The sequence below is a fragment of the Anas platyrhynchos genome, chromosome 1 (assembly GCF_047663525.1).
Source record: "Anas platyrhynchos isolate ZD024472 breed Pekin duck chromosome 1, IASCAAS_PekinDuck_T2T, whole genome shotgun sequence".
Lineage (NCBI taxonomy): Eukaryota > Metazoa > Chordata > Aves > Anseriformes > Anatidae > Anas > Anas platyrhynchos.
Genome location: NC_092587.1, coordinates 115,108,560 through 115,126,673, shown reverse-complemented (window position 1 = coordinate 115,126,673; position 18,114 = coordinate 115,108,560). Strand labels below are relative to the sequence as shown.

Here is an 18,114-nt window from a genome sequence, read left to right as displayed (position 1 = left end):
TTAATTCTGCCAGGGACTAAACAGAATTCCCTCTTCTTTATTTTATTTTTCAAGGTCCTTCTTTTCTCCTCTTTTTCCTTTCCAAAGGCCCAAATATTTTCAAAGCTTTATAAATTGATTCAGCACTGAATTAGCTACTATTCAATGTTCACCTGTGAACTGACATCCAATGCTCTTGAAGTGACAAACACAAGTGGAGCTGTCAGAAACTGTCATGCCTGGAACTCCCCTACTCTTTTTAAGCTCAACGAGCTGTACTATCCAAAAGGAATTACTGAGTGAACTCCCGGACCTCCATTCATTACCTTCTTTCTGACCATGAAGAACAGTATGTGAAGCATATGCAGTAGTACTTTAGACCAAAAACTTCCATAAAAAAAAAAAAAAAAAAAAAACATGAGTAGAATCAGCCTCCATTGTCTGGTTTCAGTTCAGGTCACAACCATAAGCATGGTAACATGGTTGCTCTAATTTCAGTTCTCTGTGACAAGGCTGTTACCTGTGCACTGAGGCTTCAGTTAGTTAAAGTGGAAAGTATCATTTATTCTTCCAGAAAATATCTGGATTAGTTAGTCCCTTAAACTAACACACTTCTCACATTAATCCTTTGTCAATTAAGGAAACATGTCAATATGACTCCAAAAGGTACACAACAATACTTTCCCACACATACTAGATTTTTTTCACAACCTGTGTTCATTCTTATTTAATTTAAAACCTAATTAGAGGGCCAGAATTGCTACAGCCCTTGGGAAATAAGAGTTACAGGCACTGGCTGGATTTTTTTAGGATATAACTAGATTCAAACTAATTCAGGGAGTAGCAAAATCCGTATTTTAAAAATAATTTCAGCCCATCGCACCTTTTTTTTTTTCTTTTTTTTTTTTTTTTTCTCAGAAACTCATCTCAAGGATCTGTCTCCCACAACAGCTATCTTTATTCACCAAGAATCTGTGCATCAGGATCAGGACACCACCTTGTGCCTATGCATTGCTCATACTTTTCTTCCAAGTCCCCACTGTCCTATAGCAGAAGGTTCTGCAAAGAATAACAAGGCTCTGTTATGAAAGACCACAATAACAAAATAGCAAACCTTAAGTCCACAAGATTGGTCCTCATGCCATGGTATTGTGACAGAGAAAAGCAGATATAAATGACTGATGGCAAGAGTGAGTATAGCAGAAGACCAAATACAGTTCTGTGCTTGTCATTACCAGTTATGTCATTGTTTCAATTGAACTAACATTTCTCAAGAGACTAATTGTTATTTGACTCCCTCTTATTCACAATAGGCTGCAAGGTAGACCAGAGCTCAACACTCACTTTGTATAACCATGGGTAAAAAAAAATCCTCTCAAATTGCAGTAGGTCTGGAACATCAACAGTTGCCTCTCTGGGATGGAATTGTTCCCAGACCTTTTCCAAGTCCTGTGGGATATTTTTATTGGCTGTGATGTTCTGCTGTTTGAAAACATCAGCGAGTAAATGATTAGAGAGAGATATCTTAACACAGCTTAAGTCAAACAGAGCTTCACAGGCCTTCAAATATGGGCATATTTCATCTTGAAAATTTTCTTATTCTTTATTTTGACTGGAGGAAGAGGAAAGTAACATAACAGACACTCAGCTAGGCAAACCGAATTATGTAAATGTGTCAAGTATTTTATATCAGTCTTTCTTAATTTGATATTAGAAAAGAATATCTAAAGTGCTACCAGTAAGCAGACAGCCCCTGGGTTGGATCCATACTGTGAGGAAGTTGTTCCTTGCCTTGTGAGTGCCTAGGACAGGACTGTATAACATGCTGATCTCTAAAGAATTTGCTTATCTAGTGGGAGGTCAAGAGGAGGTGAGGAGCAAAGCGGGAGCACATACTAGCAAGTAGCTCCAGGCCATAGCCTGCTAAGCAGTACAGCCTCTTCTGGGCAACACCAGAGCTAATATGCCCTGACAGACAAAAATCAGTCCCATGCAGAGCCATGAAAGTGACTTTGTGCCAGGCATTCCTGTTATGTTATTCTCAGGCTAGCAAGTCCTGCCAGAATCAGTGCTGGGAGGTTTGTGCAGAGACAACCAAGAGGAATAGCGATGACTGTTATTGTAGTGCTGTTGCTGAGCCAGAGAGACTCATCCTGATAGTCTCCTTATAGGCAGCTGTGGATCCTAGTAATTCTTGCACTTGCAGGATTTTGCTATCAGTCAGATTTTGCCAGTGCCTCAGTACCATCGACTGTGGAGAGTTGGCATCCTCTTGCATTGGTCCATCTCTCAGGGTAGTTCCCTGTGAAGAAAGAATGTTATAAAGTACAGAGAAGTCATCTATCTCTGCCACAGAGAATCTTGGCTCTTGTAGTCTACTTTCAGGGAGATTTTTACTGCTTGAAAGCCAGGGAACAGAAAAAAGAACCCAGACTCTCAATCAAATATGGAAGCTTCTAGACTTAGTTTCCTCAGGTGTATTTTCTAAGCTGAAAGAGAGTAGAAATTATACTAAACTTCTGCACATTTCTGCAGAATCTTTACTTTAGACAAAAATGTAAAAGTGATTGGTATGAAATTTAATTTGGATGATAAACACACAGTAAGAAAAAGCAAACAGTTCTAAAAAAAGGAAATGCACCAATTTTGAGAAAACAGGTTGTACATCCACCCAGATGTTCCGTACATTCCTTTCCATACGTGCACAGAAAAAGAACATAACTCATAAAAATGTAGCACTTCTATTACATTAGAAATCACAGCCTCTTCAAAAAAGAAGAGTGTAGTTGGAGAAGGACAATAATTATTTAGATTTCTGAATCCAGGAATTAAAGGAAAAAAATAAAAATAAAAATAAAAAAAGGATGACTTAAAGCTGAGCTTTTCATAGGAGACTACAAAAACTAGGGTTGTCAGTTCACACACATACACACAAACACACACACAAATATATATAAATCCCAAACACTTCCTAATGGCATCTATATTTATCTAAATGTAAGAAAGAGTCTTTAAATTCTGTAAGGACAGGGATAGGACTGTTCTCTCCTCTTCATCTCTCCTCAGCCATATCATTCTGAGAATTAGCATATTAAAGTTTCTGATACTGTTTCATTCACAGTTTGAGTGGGCAGAATGAAAAATAGCAGTATGGCTACTTTAAAACATTTCCTTAATGTAGAAACATTAAGATTTTGAACATTTTTTAATTTTCAGGATTATTTTACCTGTTATGACAGACTGAGATAGCCTTGCTCTGTGCTCTGTAAACCAGTAGCACTATCTGAGAGCAGACTAAAGTGTATTCATATGACTGTAAATGAGTATGCCTAAGCTTCTCTGAATTCAGAGACACAACTCTTTTAGGTTTATCATCCTGCTAGAAGAGTCAAGTCAGCTATAAGGATCTCTGAAAAAAAATGGGCATGCTGGACAACAAATAAAATTGGATTTTGCTCTGATGTGTTAAACTCACCCACCTCTGTTCTTATATGGGAAGCATTAAGATTGTCTTGGCTTGAGGTACCAGACATGAAGAGCTGTCATAACTACACCTCTGGAAACTCTCTCTGAAAATTCAGAAAGGGATGAAAGGCAAAACCAAGTTTTAAAATTGATGAGAACACAAAAGCCTAGTAGAGGCATAGATCTGGAGATAACAAAAATAAACAATATTATATGGTGCGCCTGAATGACAAATATGTTTACTAGAACACTGCCAGAAGCAGATGCATTAAAACAGTTGGACTTTATACAGTAACTGGTATTAAGGTGACTAGGCTCATACCATGGAGCTCTTGGAAAGAAGAGCTTTAACCTTTCAGCATAGATCACTCATACTTTATGAGTGACACATACAATTTAACTGATAAATTATCTACTGAAAAATCTGAGCACTCATATTAAGGAGCTAGCTACATAGACCTTGGTCAGGAAAGAGGAACAGATTTTGGGGGGATTGCTTTTGTTTTTTAACATGAAAGAATGAAGTCATGCAAAGACGGGACTTTGGTTATGAGTTTCAACTTGCTTATTATGTACTGGGAAAGCTTTCAAGGATGAGGCAGAAATAATCCCAAGTGTCAGAATACTGAGTAGGAGGCAAGTGGCAATTTGGAGCTAAAATAAGCCATTTTTTTAGACACAGTAGGCATATTACATTGTGGATCAAAAAAAAAAAAAAAGCTATTGTTGAATACTAACTTTTATTGAGTTGATAGAAGTCTTGCTCTTTATCTGAAATTGCAGCATTTGAGTGCCTTACTGGAGGCTTCTGCGTCTCCCTGACTTATGCAAAATTTACTTAAAATGGGTGGAACTTGAATTTGTAATTTTCTGAGAAATGACTAGGGATACAGATTTTTTTTTTCTTCACAACTGAGAAAAAGAACTATTTCAGAAATATAAGAACATATGAAATCATGTTAAAAACTGAACTGTTTTACCACCTGAATTTTTATAGGAGTTGTTGACATCCTATCCAAATATGGGTATATTTACTTGTACTTTGAGTCTCCAGGGCAGCCAGACTTGGATCATTTTGCATTTCCACAAGCTCTGAATGGCAGATTTCAGAATGTCACATTATATCACAAAGAATGTCAGACACAAGCCATGTTTTTGGCCACTTAGGTCTGTTCTCCCTGCCTGGAAGCAAAGCTGGGTTAGCAAATAGAAAGAAAAGGGTCTTACTCCAACATTTATTAAACAACAGAATTGACCATTGTTATTCTGGGTCAGACAGTAAAGAGGATCTTATTAAGGTGTCTTGACATTATATTGTTACAGCACTGGATGCCTAAGACTAAGAAACAGAAGCTGTTTCATAATGTAGGTACTTTGTGAGAAACCCTGTTAAACATTAGAAATGGTTGATCACTGTTATTGTCCTGACTGGGAATGGATCAGAACCAGAAAAACAGATGAGAACACAGGAAACTGGTTGATAATCCAGACCCTGCCTCAGAGCCTTGTCCCTTGCTAACCCAGTTGTCAACACCTTACAGCATCCACCAAATGGCAGCAACACCCTGCTCAGGACTACTTACATCCTTTTTTCCCCCTCCTCAGTGCCTCTCCTTGAGACTTGCTCCAGAACCTCTTCACTAAGGGTTAGAACCATTTTCTGTTTCAGTCTATTTAGGGCCAATTTTCCTCTGTTTTTATTGTTCTAAACCATCCTCTAGATTAAATATTTTATTATCTTTGTCACTATGACATTCCCAGCTGCAGCCATAAGTAGAACCATCTCACAGAAACTCTGTGAGCTGTCATCCTCTAATTCACCAACCCCATCAAGAAAGCAGTAGGGCCTGACACAACTCCAGCATCTGCTGTGGATCTCCTATTTCCTTCAGTATTCAGTGCTCCCTGCCCTGAGCATCACTGTACTGCAATACCATCCTTCCAACTTGTGCAGTTTTTGGTGCTAGACTTTCAAGCACTGACGATTTTGGGGTTGGCCTGCTTATTTCCTTCTTCAGTAAGTGTAAGCAATAGAAAGCTGTTATACCCCTGGATCCATCACCTCCTCCAATTTCCATATATTTTGTGCTATTTTTCTATTCCAAGCTGATATTCTGCCCTGAACATCAGAGGACACAGGAGTTGAGGGCAAAGTAGGAAAGTTTGGGGCCAAGACACAGAATATTATGAGATTCATTAGGCTGCAATTATGTAGGATGGGCTCCTCAGTTTAAGGCAGGAAAGCTGGCAGTGTTAATTGATTAGGAAATAATTGGATAGTCCTGCACAGTAAACTAAAATATTTACATATTAACTACAAGTTATGCAAATAGAAATAAAATGTATTTATTCTGCAACAGTAACACAGTACTCTGCAGGGGTTAGGAGCCCTCTAGGGAGTTCATGGGGATGGGGCAGCCGTTTTCAGACATGTAGTAGCAGTAAATTGCTTAAAGATGGAGATTGAATTTATACAGAGGTAGGTGCTCTGCTGATGTCCTGTACCCTTCAGGACCTCTTTCTGTCACTCATCCTTTCTGCCATTAATCCACACTCATGTCTATCTCTCCAGCTAAGACCACGAACATAGTGCTGCAGGCTACCTGTGCCATTGCCAGGATCTTGAACAAAGGTTTTCTTAAGGTCTCCCACTCAGGACTTTTAAAACTAATAAGATTGGGAAGAGGAAATCCACTGAACCTCCTCTAGAGGAAGAGCCAACAACAACAACAAAACTACCTGTAGGTTTGCATGGCCCAGTGGCATCCTGGGCCAAATACACTGCCAGTCAGGCTGTGCAGGACCTTTAGACAGTTTTCTCCCTGCTACTGATACCAGGAAGAGAACTGAAAGCCTGAACACAGCAAGAGCAGAGACCATTCACCAGACCTATAGTGTTTGAGGGATGTACTAACCCAATTTGAACAGCATAAAAGATACATGCCAATTACCAGGTATGATGAGTGATAGACTCATGTACAGTCTCAATCTAATACCTGACTTGGACCGAATCTTCCTGTCAGCTGTGGTACCTTTTATTCTGAGTGTCTTACCTGTGTATTAGTGTCAGAGGCATCAAGCCTACCACTATTTCTTTTCATTTACTTTCTCATAATACCTATCTAAATATGTAAACAGCATTGCCTGTATACCAGTCAGTCCAGACTGAGAGTAAGATTAACAACATGGATGAGGATGAATGGAATAGTTTTATGTATTTGAATTTTAGTAAGTGGAAAGCAAAATTCTATTATCTATAAAAGCTCTTATTATTATAATGTTACTTTACTTCAAAGTTACTTCAGAAAGTTGCAATAAAATAAGACACTTCCTCCTTTTCTACTTTACCTTTCGAGTACAGATTGGAAGGCTACTGGTCACTTGCAGTCATAGGATACTACAGACAATGGCAAAAAAAAAAAAATTAAAAAAAAAAAAGCCACTGTAATTTGACAACAGATAAACAATGAATAGAAATGCCATTTACTGGCTCAAAATTATAAACAGTTATAAACAGGGAGATTCTTAGACCTTATCATTTTGCAGGATCTGTGCAAGTGTGCCTAAATGTCATCATGTCCTCATGATTTAATGTGTAACATTCTTCAATGGGGTGCACTAATCCACAAGATACAGCACCAGAAGACACATTCGGGTTAAAACTGAGAGGAAAGGTGCAAAGGGAGAGCAAAAAGTGTTGCAAGTAACCTCCTTAAAAAGCAAATTTCCGTGAAGCTGTCAATGAATTGGGAAGCTAGATTTTTGTTTTTACATGAGCAACCTTTGCACTAGCAATACTGTAAACCTGTTTCAGTTTTACTCTTGACACAGATGGCTAATCACAGGGAAAAACCTAAAATCAAAAAGACCTGAGGGAGGCAAATAATGTTAGTTTAGGTTACCAGATGAGCAAAGAGAAACAGACAAGCAGAAAAAGCTAAAGGAGAATTAATGGCAGAAGAAATGCAAGCCATTCAGAAAAGACTGCTGTTTCACTGAGAGCCTTGCCAGAGCCTTGGGGATTCCTGGTATACAGCAATGATGCAATCAGTATATGTAAGTAAACTTTGTTTCCTCACTAATCACACACTCCACTAAAAAAAGTAGCTTGGGAAAAAAAAGCCCTAGCAGCAAATTAGATTGAGGTAAATAGTGATTTTCTGTGGCTCTTTATTGGCAGAAATCCTTTTCTCCTTCAAAGGAGTGGCTACTTTTTCACCAAACCAGAGTTTCTGGAAATGATAGTTCAATGCCACAGGAGTTGACAGCTCAGTGGAAAATGATAAGAGGACTAAGGACAGTCAGAAATGGCTCACAGAGTGTCACTGTTCCTGCTCCAACCTGCCACTCTGCATTTAGATTTGTATCATCCTTAACACTAAAATTAAACTGTCAAAAAGTTTTCCAAGTGGTGCTCTTCCTTGTTACAAACTTTACAAAGAGGTCTTTTCAACTATCTAGTCACTCCTTCTCTTTCAGATTTAGGCTTAAAAATGCATTTTCTGTCTGTGAAGATATAATATACAAGCCATTTGCAACAGAATGGAGTTGAATGGTGTTTTTCAGCCTCTTTTAACCTAAGAAATCTTGTGACTCTTCTTGCATCACAACAGCTCATTTTATTGTTGGAATTATTGCTTTATAACACATTAAAAATAGAGAAAACCAAGTGTTCTTTCATTACTTTGAATTCCCCTCACTGCTTGATAGAGAAATGCACATTTAATTTAAGAAAACAAAGCTCTTCCAGTAATTTCATGGACCACGTGTCCCAAGGAGCATCAGTGGACCACCATCAGGTGGGAAGCACTGGAGGAGCAAAGTGTGAGCTATCTCTAAACCAACAGGCCAGCTTGATGGAAGCACCATTTCACCAATAGCATGCAGTTTTTTTATGATCACATCTAGATTGCTTCTGCTACACTGTCTTCAGTCCAGCTCAAAGTGCTTCTTCCCACTAACACTAGTGGGACACGCATAGTCCTAAAGTCAGATCAGGTAAAGATCAGGGCACACAACCCCCTTAGCATGTTAGCCTAAAGGAAAATATGCTTGAGTCAGAACTGCTACCTGTAAAAAGCAGCCATAATTCAGAAACTCTTTCTGCCCTTCATCTTCAACACCACACATATATACTACATACTGAGAGAAAACTTTCCTCATCACTACACTTTCTCAGCCTGGCTTCAATAACTCTGAGTGAAGTCACAAGTACCAGTTTGTAATTTCTGCTAACATGCATGCTCAGTTCAGACGAAACACCCTTTTTAACCAAATCCTTACATGGTAGTCTTAGGCCCTTTTTGTTGAAACTGCAGGAATGATTAAACTGTAATGGTGGAAGCAAGTCTGCTGTTGCTTACGTGAGCTGAGTCCTTGCTCCTGGCTGCATTGTACTTGTAGTGGGGTTTGTTAACCTCTTCTATCAACACTATTTTTACCCCAAAAATATGTTCTTAAGACAGCAAGAGAGAAAGGTTTCTGTTTGATTTTCAGGACTCTCATGATGGAAAGGACACTCACTGTGTCAGAGTCCTTTCCCGATTCAATGAATGTTTAGTTATGCAGGCAAGGTAGGAAAATTTCTGAAAAAAAAAATAAAATATAAAAAATGAGTTTGGTCTTCTTTGTGTGCTTCTCACAAGCACGTGCCACTCTTACTTTTACTCCATATTTACTTTTAACAGAAGGCCTCTTCTACTGCAAACCTAGAGGTCAGGATCAGCCGTGTCCCAGATATGTTCTGCTGAAATCTACCTATTCACTTTGATTTTTTTTTTTTTTTTGAAGCAATTTAGGTAAAATTGTGGAGAAAGAGAGGCTAAACAATTAAACTGGGCTTCAAATTGGGCATAAATTACTAATTAGTTGCTACCAATAGCCATGAAAACTACTATGTTTTTATGGCCCTGTTCTAATGGCAATATCAACATTTTTTGGAAGCCACAGGATTTGCCACACTCCAAACCTGGTCTCAGGCTGTTGGGGAGGGTGGGGAAGAAGTAGCATCTGACAAGAAAACCCAGTAAGGTTGCAAGGAGTACAAACAAGTAGGCTACACACATAATATCCTCACAAGTCTTGATTAATCAAAGAAATAAAATCTAAGATAGGCAAGACAGGCAGAAATAACCACCAGAGGCTTGTGATCATAACAACAGTCATTAAACAGCATTGAATTTCAGATGTATTGTTAATGTAATGTTTTTGTCATTTTGGCTTGTTCTTGAAGCTCTGAATAAGAAAGTGTTGGTTGGGGCTCGTGTACCACATTACAGAGGGAAACAGTAGTCACAGGGCACCCATTACACTCACCCCTATGGAAGATACAAAATCACATCTATTCTTCCAAACTAAAAATAAGTCTGACAAAACTTTAAGATGTTGCACATGTGAAGCCAAATTCTAGTTTGTGTTGTTAACATCTTTCTTGATACACTGGTCTGTGCAGATTCCTAATTACAGGCATGGCAAGACACAGAGATCTATTTTGTGCAAACAGCTGTTTTCCAGGCACTACATTTTGCTCAGAGATGCTCTGTTTCCCCCATGATGGAACAGAATCCTGTCATACATCAGGCAAAATTGTCGCATGGAACACAATATTTCTATTTGCTCCCAATGCATCATGTTAAGAGTGATAAACACACCCATCTGTCTGACCCTAAACATGTTTTCTCAAACACTTGGACTTAATCTCTCTCTTGAGATGCATGGGTGTTAATGCCAAAAAGATTCTTCATGGTGACAGGGTTCTAGCAGCTCTTAAGGTTCCCCTTTTCACCCTCTGAGCTAAATTAGAAGGAAAACGAATGGTACTAATGTTGGTCATTCTACATGGAAGGATGGCAGATGAACTGAAGTTCATTTTGCCTACAGATGATGCTGTCTACAGGTGACTAAACACTTGCTAGATCACAGCTCATGCTTATTAAACCACGTAGCTAGTGGACCATAAAACCAAGAAAATGCTTACACTTGTTCCCATATGCCCACAGAGATATGTCTCTGGTGATGAAGAGGGGTCACAATGCAACCTATTCCCAGTGCTCTGAAATCATCTGTAAAATTCCTTTCTGCAAGGTGGTTCACTATGACAGGCTAGGCAGTAAAGCTGTGAGTGAGAGATAGGCCTTATAGCCTGCATTTCTTCCTTGACAAAAGGATAGAGCTTGTAGCCATGGCAAGAGGTCCAAGGGTAGGAGGAGGGATTCTCCACCACAGTGAAGAATCATTGCAAAGTATCATGTGCTGCCTTCTCTGTCATAGCCAGCTTCCCCCTTCCCCACTCCATTGCTCTTTTAGCTCTCTCCAGCCACTTAAAATCCCTATCACTAACATGCAGCAACTAGATGAGGCTCTTAGGAAGAAAAAGCAAGGCTGTGACTCTAAGCAGATGGAAAAGAAGGTGAAGGGCAGGAAAGAAAATTACCTTCAGCTAGTAATAAAGGCTGTGGAAAGGCAGGGGAGAAGAGTGAGGCAAAACTGAACTGGTGATGGGGGTGTATCCTCATTACTCAAGTCTCTCACTGCAGTTCTGGAAGCAAACATATAAAATCTGTTAAAGCCAGCAATGTTAAATAGCAAATGTAACATTTTGGCAGTCAGTTTCACTACCACTTGCAAACACAAAGAATGTGATAAGAAACAGAGTAAATGAGCAGTTGACATGTGCATGTGGGATCTTTAGCCCCTGCATTCTCCTACATGAACTGCTCCCAGAGCCTCAGGGTCAGGAAGCTCAATTTCTTCAGTTCATCCTGATCCAGGAAGATCCACCAAGAATCTCAGCACAACTGTCCAGAATTCCTCTCTAAATTCAGCAGAAGTTCACTGAACTGGCGTTGCTCTGAAACACGTTCTTTTTTTGCAAGGAAGAATTTTTATTCTTGACCCAACTTCTCCATCTTTAGTAATTTTCCAATATGGTACTGTCTGTTCTCAGATAAACAAAAGAAGTAGCAAGCGATCATATTTCTCTGAGAAACACATGTTGCATTTCATGTTCATTTCTATTCTCCTCCACATACTTGGAGACATTTTTCTCTCAAGAATTGCTTTAAAACTGCAAAAACACAGACAGTATGTCCTGAAGCCACTTAAAGACCTTTTCCATTTTGTTAGCTCAAATAAACTAGGGCAAAGCAGCAGCGAATCACCTGTGCATTTTTGACTTTTCTAAGTATGGATCAGTTGGATATTTGTCTTTCTGTATTCTAACTTCAGCATTAAGACTTTCTCTATATGAGAAGTATTTTTTTGTTCTTGGGAGATTTCCTAACAACTTCTATTTTAAACATTACTAAAGCTTAAGGCAATGCAATTATCATTTAATAATTATGGTTAGTACTAACAGCACATCTGTTTGGTTTGAAATGGTTGGCTCTGCTTCAGAAAAGCTAGACATCCATTTTATAAACAACTTTGATACCACTTAAAACATCAGATGAGTAAAAAAGAAGCCATAGAGTTACACGATCACAGTTTAGAAATCTTCCACCTCAGTCTTCAAGGCTACCAAGAAGAATGTATGAAACATGAACCAAGAATTCAGGGTGTAAAACACTTCAAAAATAAGAAAATTAGGCAATATTTCTCATTTACAATTACTTTGATTTTCTGATTCATCAGACAGATTAATGAAGGGGAAGTTTCCCACTTTATCGATTTTGCTCCTGTGAAGGCAATAAGGACTTTTGTTTTAAAAGCATTGGCAAAGCAGTTTAGGAATCCTCTGGGTTTTTGATGCCAGATCCTCCCCTGACATAAAGAGGAACTAATGGCTGCAATCACCTTGCCTGCAGCAGCATCAATGTTTTTAAAGCACAAGCCTTTGGATTTTTTAAGGATCAGTGAGATTCTATTTGCAAGGAAGCAACTTATTAACAAGGATGGGGGCCTCAGGAGTGGATTGATCTTTCCCATAACTGAAACATTCTTTGCAGTACATTTCATTTCAAATTCATATTAGGAAAAACAATTACTGACACTCGCATGCTAGAATTGATTAATTTCCTGTCCCTTCTGGCTAAAAGCTTATATCACAAAAGATTGCACAGCAGCACACCACTAGCAAGTTAAAACAGTTTTTATTTATTTTGTCTCTGGAAGACACAATTTATACACAATTTCAGTGAATACTGCATCTGTTTTCTTTTTTTGCCTCCTGTTCAAAAACCAGTGAGTTGAACACTCTTCCTACTCCTTCTGTATAATGGGATCTTTCCTGGGATCTAGGCCTTTTGGCACACTTTAAGTCTTCAGATTCCTGAGGCTATCTAAAGGACAGAGCACTTTCTCAGACCCTACAGAAGAACTCTCTGGCCTCAGATCATCTACCTAAAGGGCAAGAGCTCAATTGCCCAGATTCCTTTTATATTCAGTGAGAGAGGCACCTCTAAAAAGTAGTTCAGACAAACTTCATCAAACCCATTTATTTCATATCATTCATTACAAAAGAAACCAAATGAGTCTATAGCTATGTTCTGTACTTCTAACATAGTCTATTTTATTAGACAAAGGTCTTCTTTCCAATTTCTAGGGGTTTGCTATTTCATGGGGGGAATAGTGCTGACCATACACTGTCCAAATCCAATTCACACATACTTTATTTTCAATGGAAAGGAAACCCAGCCAAAAAGTGGGTAAGAGTGGGGCACCATGCTACATTCCAAGAGGTGCCCAACACAACTCTCAGGGGTCACTTGCCTAGTTAACAGAAAAGTGTTAGGGGCCATCTGTGCAACAGCCTCACTTTAACCCAGCTCCTTTCTCTCTCTCACATTTTTTTATACTTTATTTATTTATTTATTTATTTTACCTGTCATGGCATAACACATTCCTGTTACAAATGTTTTGCTCCTGTACTAGAAAAGAGAGTTTGGGCTGGCTTTACTCACCTGCTCAAAGGTACAAGCACTGCAGGTTTCATAAAGGGCAGAAGACAGCATCGGACCCACATCATGATGCTTGATTTCAACAAAAAGCACAAAGAACGTGCTTCTCATGTTGTCACAGCCAGGACAGTGGCTCCTGGGAATAATCTCAACTTCTATCCCAGAGAGCTCTTTGAGGTGTAGCTACTATAAAAAAGTAAGTGCAATATTAACTAACAGCCTCTCCCTCTTCAGATTCTGTAGACAATGCTAAATAGTATTCTGGCAGTATTTATATTGGTATGTTTGGGTTAATATTAGCCTAGGTATGTCTTCATTTTTGTCTACATACAAAAGACAGCAATGTACACAACTCCTATGCAGCGTTTTTTTTATTATTTTATTATTTTATTATTATTTATTTATTTTTATTTACAGAGAAAGGAAAATTAGCTTGTTCCTTGAAGCAGACTGTGCTTTAACTCTGCTCCAGGCTGAAGCAAACAAACTGAACCTGCTCATTATGATAGCCAAGATGCTCTTAAGAAAAGTAGCTCCTTATAACTTTGTACTGAGTAGGAAAAAAGCCCTGGAAATGGTTAAATGTCATGTTAGCTTTACATAGGGAGAGCTTTAGGAACATTATTTTCTTCAGGCACGGAATCCTTTCCAAGATACTCTGAGGACAGTTCTGGAAAACAATTTTCAAGACAACATACTTAAGTTTAAATTGAGCTCAATTAAACTAAATGGGACTTATATAGATAATGATCCACACACACTATTCAAGGGACTCCAAAGCTAATTTCTAGACTGTTCCCATAAGGAAAAAAAACCAAAGCAAACAAAAAAAAAAGTATACTCACAGCTACTGAGAAGCAGGTTTGCAAATAACACGGGGGGGGTGGGGGGGGGAGAAGCAGGCACTTGTCAGAATTCTTTTTTCAAACTTAAAAAAAAATATAAAGAAATGAATAAATGACAAAACAGTTACTCAGTTAACAGAACCAGGCCAGGATAAAAGCAAAGGGTATACAGGCTATGCAATTAGTCAGGGTCAGAGCTATGAAAATGGCCCTGCATCCTATCCAAGATTTGTAGCAAACATCAGGTTTTAGGGATCTTTTCACCTTTTTATTCTCCATCTGTTTTAAAGTTTTGTTCTCTTCTGATACTAGGTTTTTAATGGAATTGGAAAGCTGTATAATTTATAAATTCCATAGTGGGCAAAAGCACAACCATAACTCTTTATTTTTAAATACAGCCACATAAAACACTTCTCAAAGGATAAAGCCCAAATTATATATCAAGTCAGTCAATCAATATACTGCAGCATAACCTGTATAATTACTTTTTCCTGTGCTGTAATAGGGCCACATCGTGTTTTATGGGCATCATTAATTATTAAAATAGTTTCCTGCACCAGCAGGCACCTATACATAGCACCTGCTATCAGTCTTCTCAGGTCAGTCTTTCCTACTGCCTTGTGTCTATCTAGTTATCCATCTAGGCCCACCAGTATTCCCCTGGGATTGTAGTCAACCTAAGCAATGTGTCTGGGCTGCCTGTTCAATCCATCTCTAACATCCCTGAGTCCTTTGCAATCAAAAACAACCCATCTACAGTTGATGATAAAGAAATACTAAGGAGTTTCAGCCATGTTTATGAATGAATACTGTTTTGCCTTCCTCCAGTTATGCAAGGTTAAGCTGCTGACACAGAAGCAATATTTATACAACAGAATGACGAGATGCACACAATTTGTTTATACAACAAAATGATGAGATGCACACAATTTATCAGAAGTGGGACCAAATTAAAACCAGTTTGTAGTAGTGGGTGCTCCACAAATAGGTATTTGCAAACACGCTAGCTGGTCATTGGGAATACTGTTGAATGTCCAGAGGCTCTTGAGTTCTTAACACCTAAGACATACGAATAACAAAGTGGAAAACTGTCTCAAGATGAGCAGTCCTTCCTTTTAGAACTCACAAAATATCAATTCACTTTACAAATGACAGTAAAAGTATTTGGGGGTGCGTTTTTTCTTAATTTTTGAAATATAAATTCACCTCTTTTGCTCTTGTAATTTATATAAATTATTTATCTTTATGTTTGACTTTTCCTTTTAAATGCCTTCTCTTTTCAGCTGCACCTGATCTTCTCTTATCTATAATGAGAGAAACAGCCTCCATTTTAATTTCTCTTTGTTTCTCATCTCTAGCTGGCTGCTTCTTATTAGAATCACAAAATGTTTTGTGGAAGGGACCTTAAGACCATGTAATTCCAACCCCCCTGCCATTGGCAGGGACACCTTCCACTAGATCAGGTTTCTCAAAGCCCCATCCAGCCTAGCCCTTAAATACTTATATCACTTCCCTCTACCTGCTGCTCACGATTCTTTTGGTGCTGCCCAGGATAAAGTTGTTTTTTTGGACTGCAAGCACACCTTACTGGATCATGTTCAGGTTTTCATCCACCAACACCCTCAAGTCCTTTGCTTCAGTGCTGCCCTCATTCCTCTGTTTTTATTTGTTCTTAGGTTTGCCCCAGCCCAGGTGCAGGACCTTGCACTTCATGAACTTCATGAAGTTCACACAGGCCCATCTCTCAAGACTGTCCAGGCCCCTCTGGATGGTATCCCTTACCTCCAGCGTGTCGACCGCACCACATAGCTTGGTGTCATCCACTCATTCATCTTAACTCTACTTGTTCATATTAAGTTGGTAATGATTCTTCATAACGGTAAATGAAAGAGGCAATCTTCAGTATTTTTGGTATTGTTAGTAAACAGCATCTAGATACTCAGTTGTATGCAGAAGTTTTAGACCCACTACTGCTTTAAGCATCTGAATTTGTACTTAACGATTTTCCCAGTATTTACTACTATCCAACCAAAAATGCTAAACTCATGATGTGAGGTAGAATTTCTGAAGATCTTGCAAAACACCAACAATGCCAACAACACCAAAAAAAAATAAAAATAAAAAAAATATTATTTTTCCAATATATTATTCTATGTGATTATCACTGGGGGCATCTTTCCCCAGTAGATCCTAACTCTCCTTTGCAGCTGCACAGCTCATTCCAGGTAAAGAAAAAGGACAAGCAGGTTATCCTGGGAAGCTATGAATTAGAAAGGGAATGACTTCTTTGGTAGGTGATATCCCTTGAACAGAGTCATTTAGTATCTAAACCTTCACTTGTCCCTATCCCTTACTGACTCAACAGTTTTTTATCCCAAAGGAAGAATTTCTGAAAAAGTAATAAGCTGGAGAAAACAGGGCTCATTTTAGAATTATGGTTTTATTAGCCAACAATGCTACTCCGCAGTTATCACTTCCACAATTCCCCACTGGGGTGAAACATAACAACCACTTTACCTAGCAACAGTACACAGTACATAAGGACAGAGAGAGAAGAACAACTGCAAGACGAATTAAGGTATGTGGTAAATAATTATCTCATTGATATTTGGCCACCATACAGGTCTTAGCTCTTCCATCTCATGCAAAGCTCCACAAAGACTTTCAGCATCCTAATAAGTCTTTACTTAGGTTTTATACTGTCTGAATGATGACTGCCACAATGCTTAGGATGAACCCACTACTCCACTCACAGCTGCCAGGTTTACTTATGTCTCCTCACATAAAGCAGTTAGGACAGATTCTGCTCTTCCTTGCATCCTGTCTCATGTATAAGGTTTCACAGCTGTGCAAAACTAAGTGCAGAACACCTATGCATATTGATCAGCATGCTTTGGTCACCTGCTTTGGACCTAGACTTTGTGGCTGCTAGGTTTTCACTTACATTACAATAACTTCAGCAATTCTAAACTCCCCAAAGGCCCAGTAAATGGGCTGGCTGCCTGAAATAGTTATGGAAAAGACCTCTTAAATATCACCCCTTTTCTCTGGTTATGCTAAAGGCCTATATATAGCCAGGTAGTCTGTAGAGAGAATATTGAAAAAGGTGAACAACTTGTTTAATGATTTAAGTAACAGCATAAGATCAACCACAACCTCCAGGGAAGCACAGGGTATCAAACGCTTTCATGTGTTGTTTTATAAGAAAACATATCTTTAGACTTTCTTGTTTCCTAATGAGCAGTCAGAAAATTAAAATCCTTTTTACCATAATATTCATTTTTTGTTTGTTTGTTTGTTTTTAACCTAATTATCATTTTATTTATCCTGGTGATACTGATCAGTTTAGGCTTTCCAAAAATACTATCAAGTTTCTTTATAAATAAATAAATAAATAAAGTTTAAAAGTACATTAAAAACTCCATGGGATATACTTTTAAAATAATTTTTAGTCCCTGTTCAGGAAAAGTCATCATCTGAAATTTCAGTCTAGATCTGAATATTTCAAAAACTCAGTGTGTGCATATTTCAAAAGCTTGGAACAGTCAGAGTCTACAAAATTAAGGGCTGTAATGTAATACTTATCAGACCACATCCCATGACACTGAAGTCATAGACAGGAAGCATTCATAGGACCAAATCTTTACAAAAACTGTAAAGCCTCCAGGTTACAATCTCCAGATCACAGTGACAAAACTCCTTAAGTAAATGAGTTTGGTATGTGGCAAAGATACTGTACGTTTGCATTAACTTCTTTGAGTTGTCATTAATTTGCTTTGAATAATGTACTCAGCGTGTTATGGGCCAGTGACAGAAAGTGTTATTTTATACAGAGACTTGTGCTAGGTAAGTTTCTTCCGTTCTAAAACATGGTATAGTATACAAAATACTTCCCATACTGAAAACAGGAAAACTTCTCATGCATGGTG

General features: G+C 38.4%; 1 long non-coding RNA gene across 1 annotated transcript in view; it reads right to left on the bottom strand.

Annotated features, from left to right (window-relative positions):
- Positions 1-379: 379 nt before the first annotated feature.
- The window catches only part of LOC110354538 (uncharacterized), a 33,634-nt gene continuing 15,899 nt past the window's right edge, over positions 380-18,114 (bottom strand). The window contains exons 2-3 of the long non-coding RNA XR_002406638.4: positions 10,877-10,981; positions 380-2,281 (exon numbers count right to left, since the gene is read on the bottom strand). This is a non-coding gene — a long non-coding RNA (uncharacterized lncRNA). The remainder of the gene's footprint in view (positions 2,282-10,876; positions 10,982-18,114) is intronic.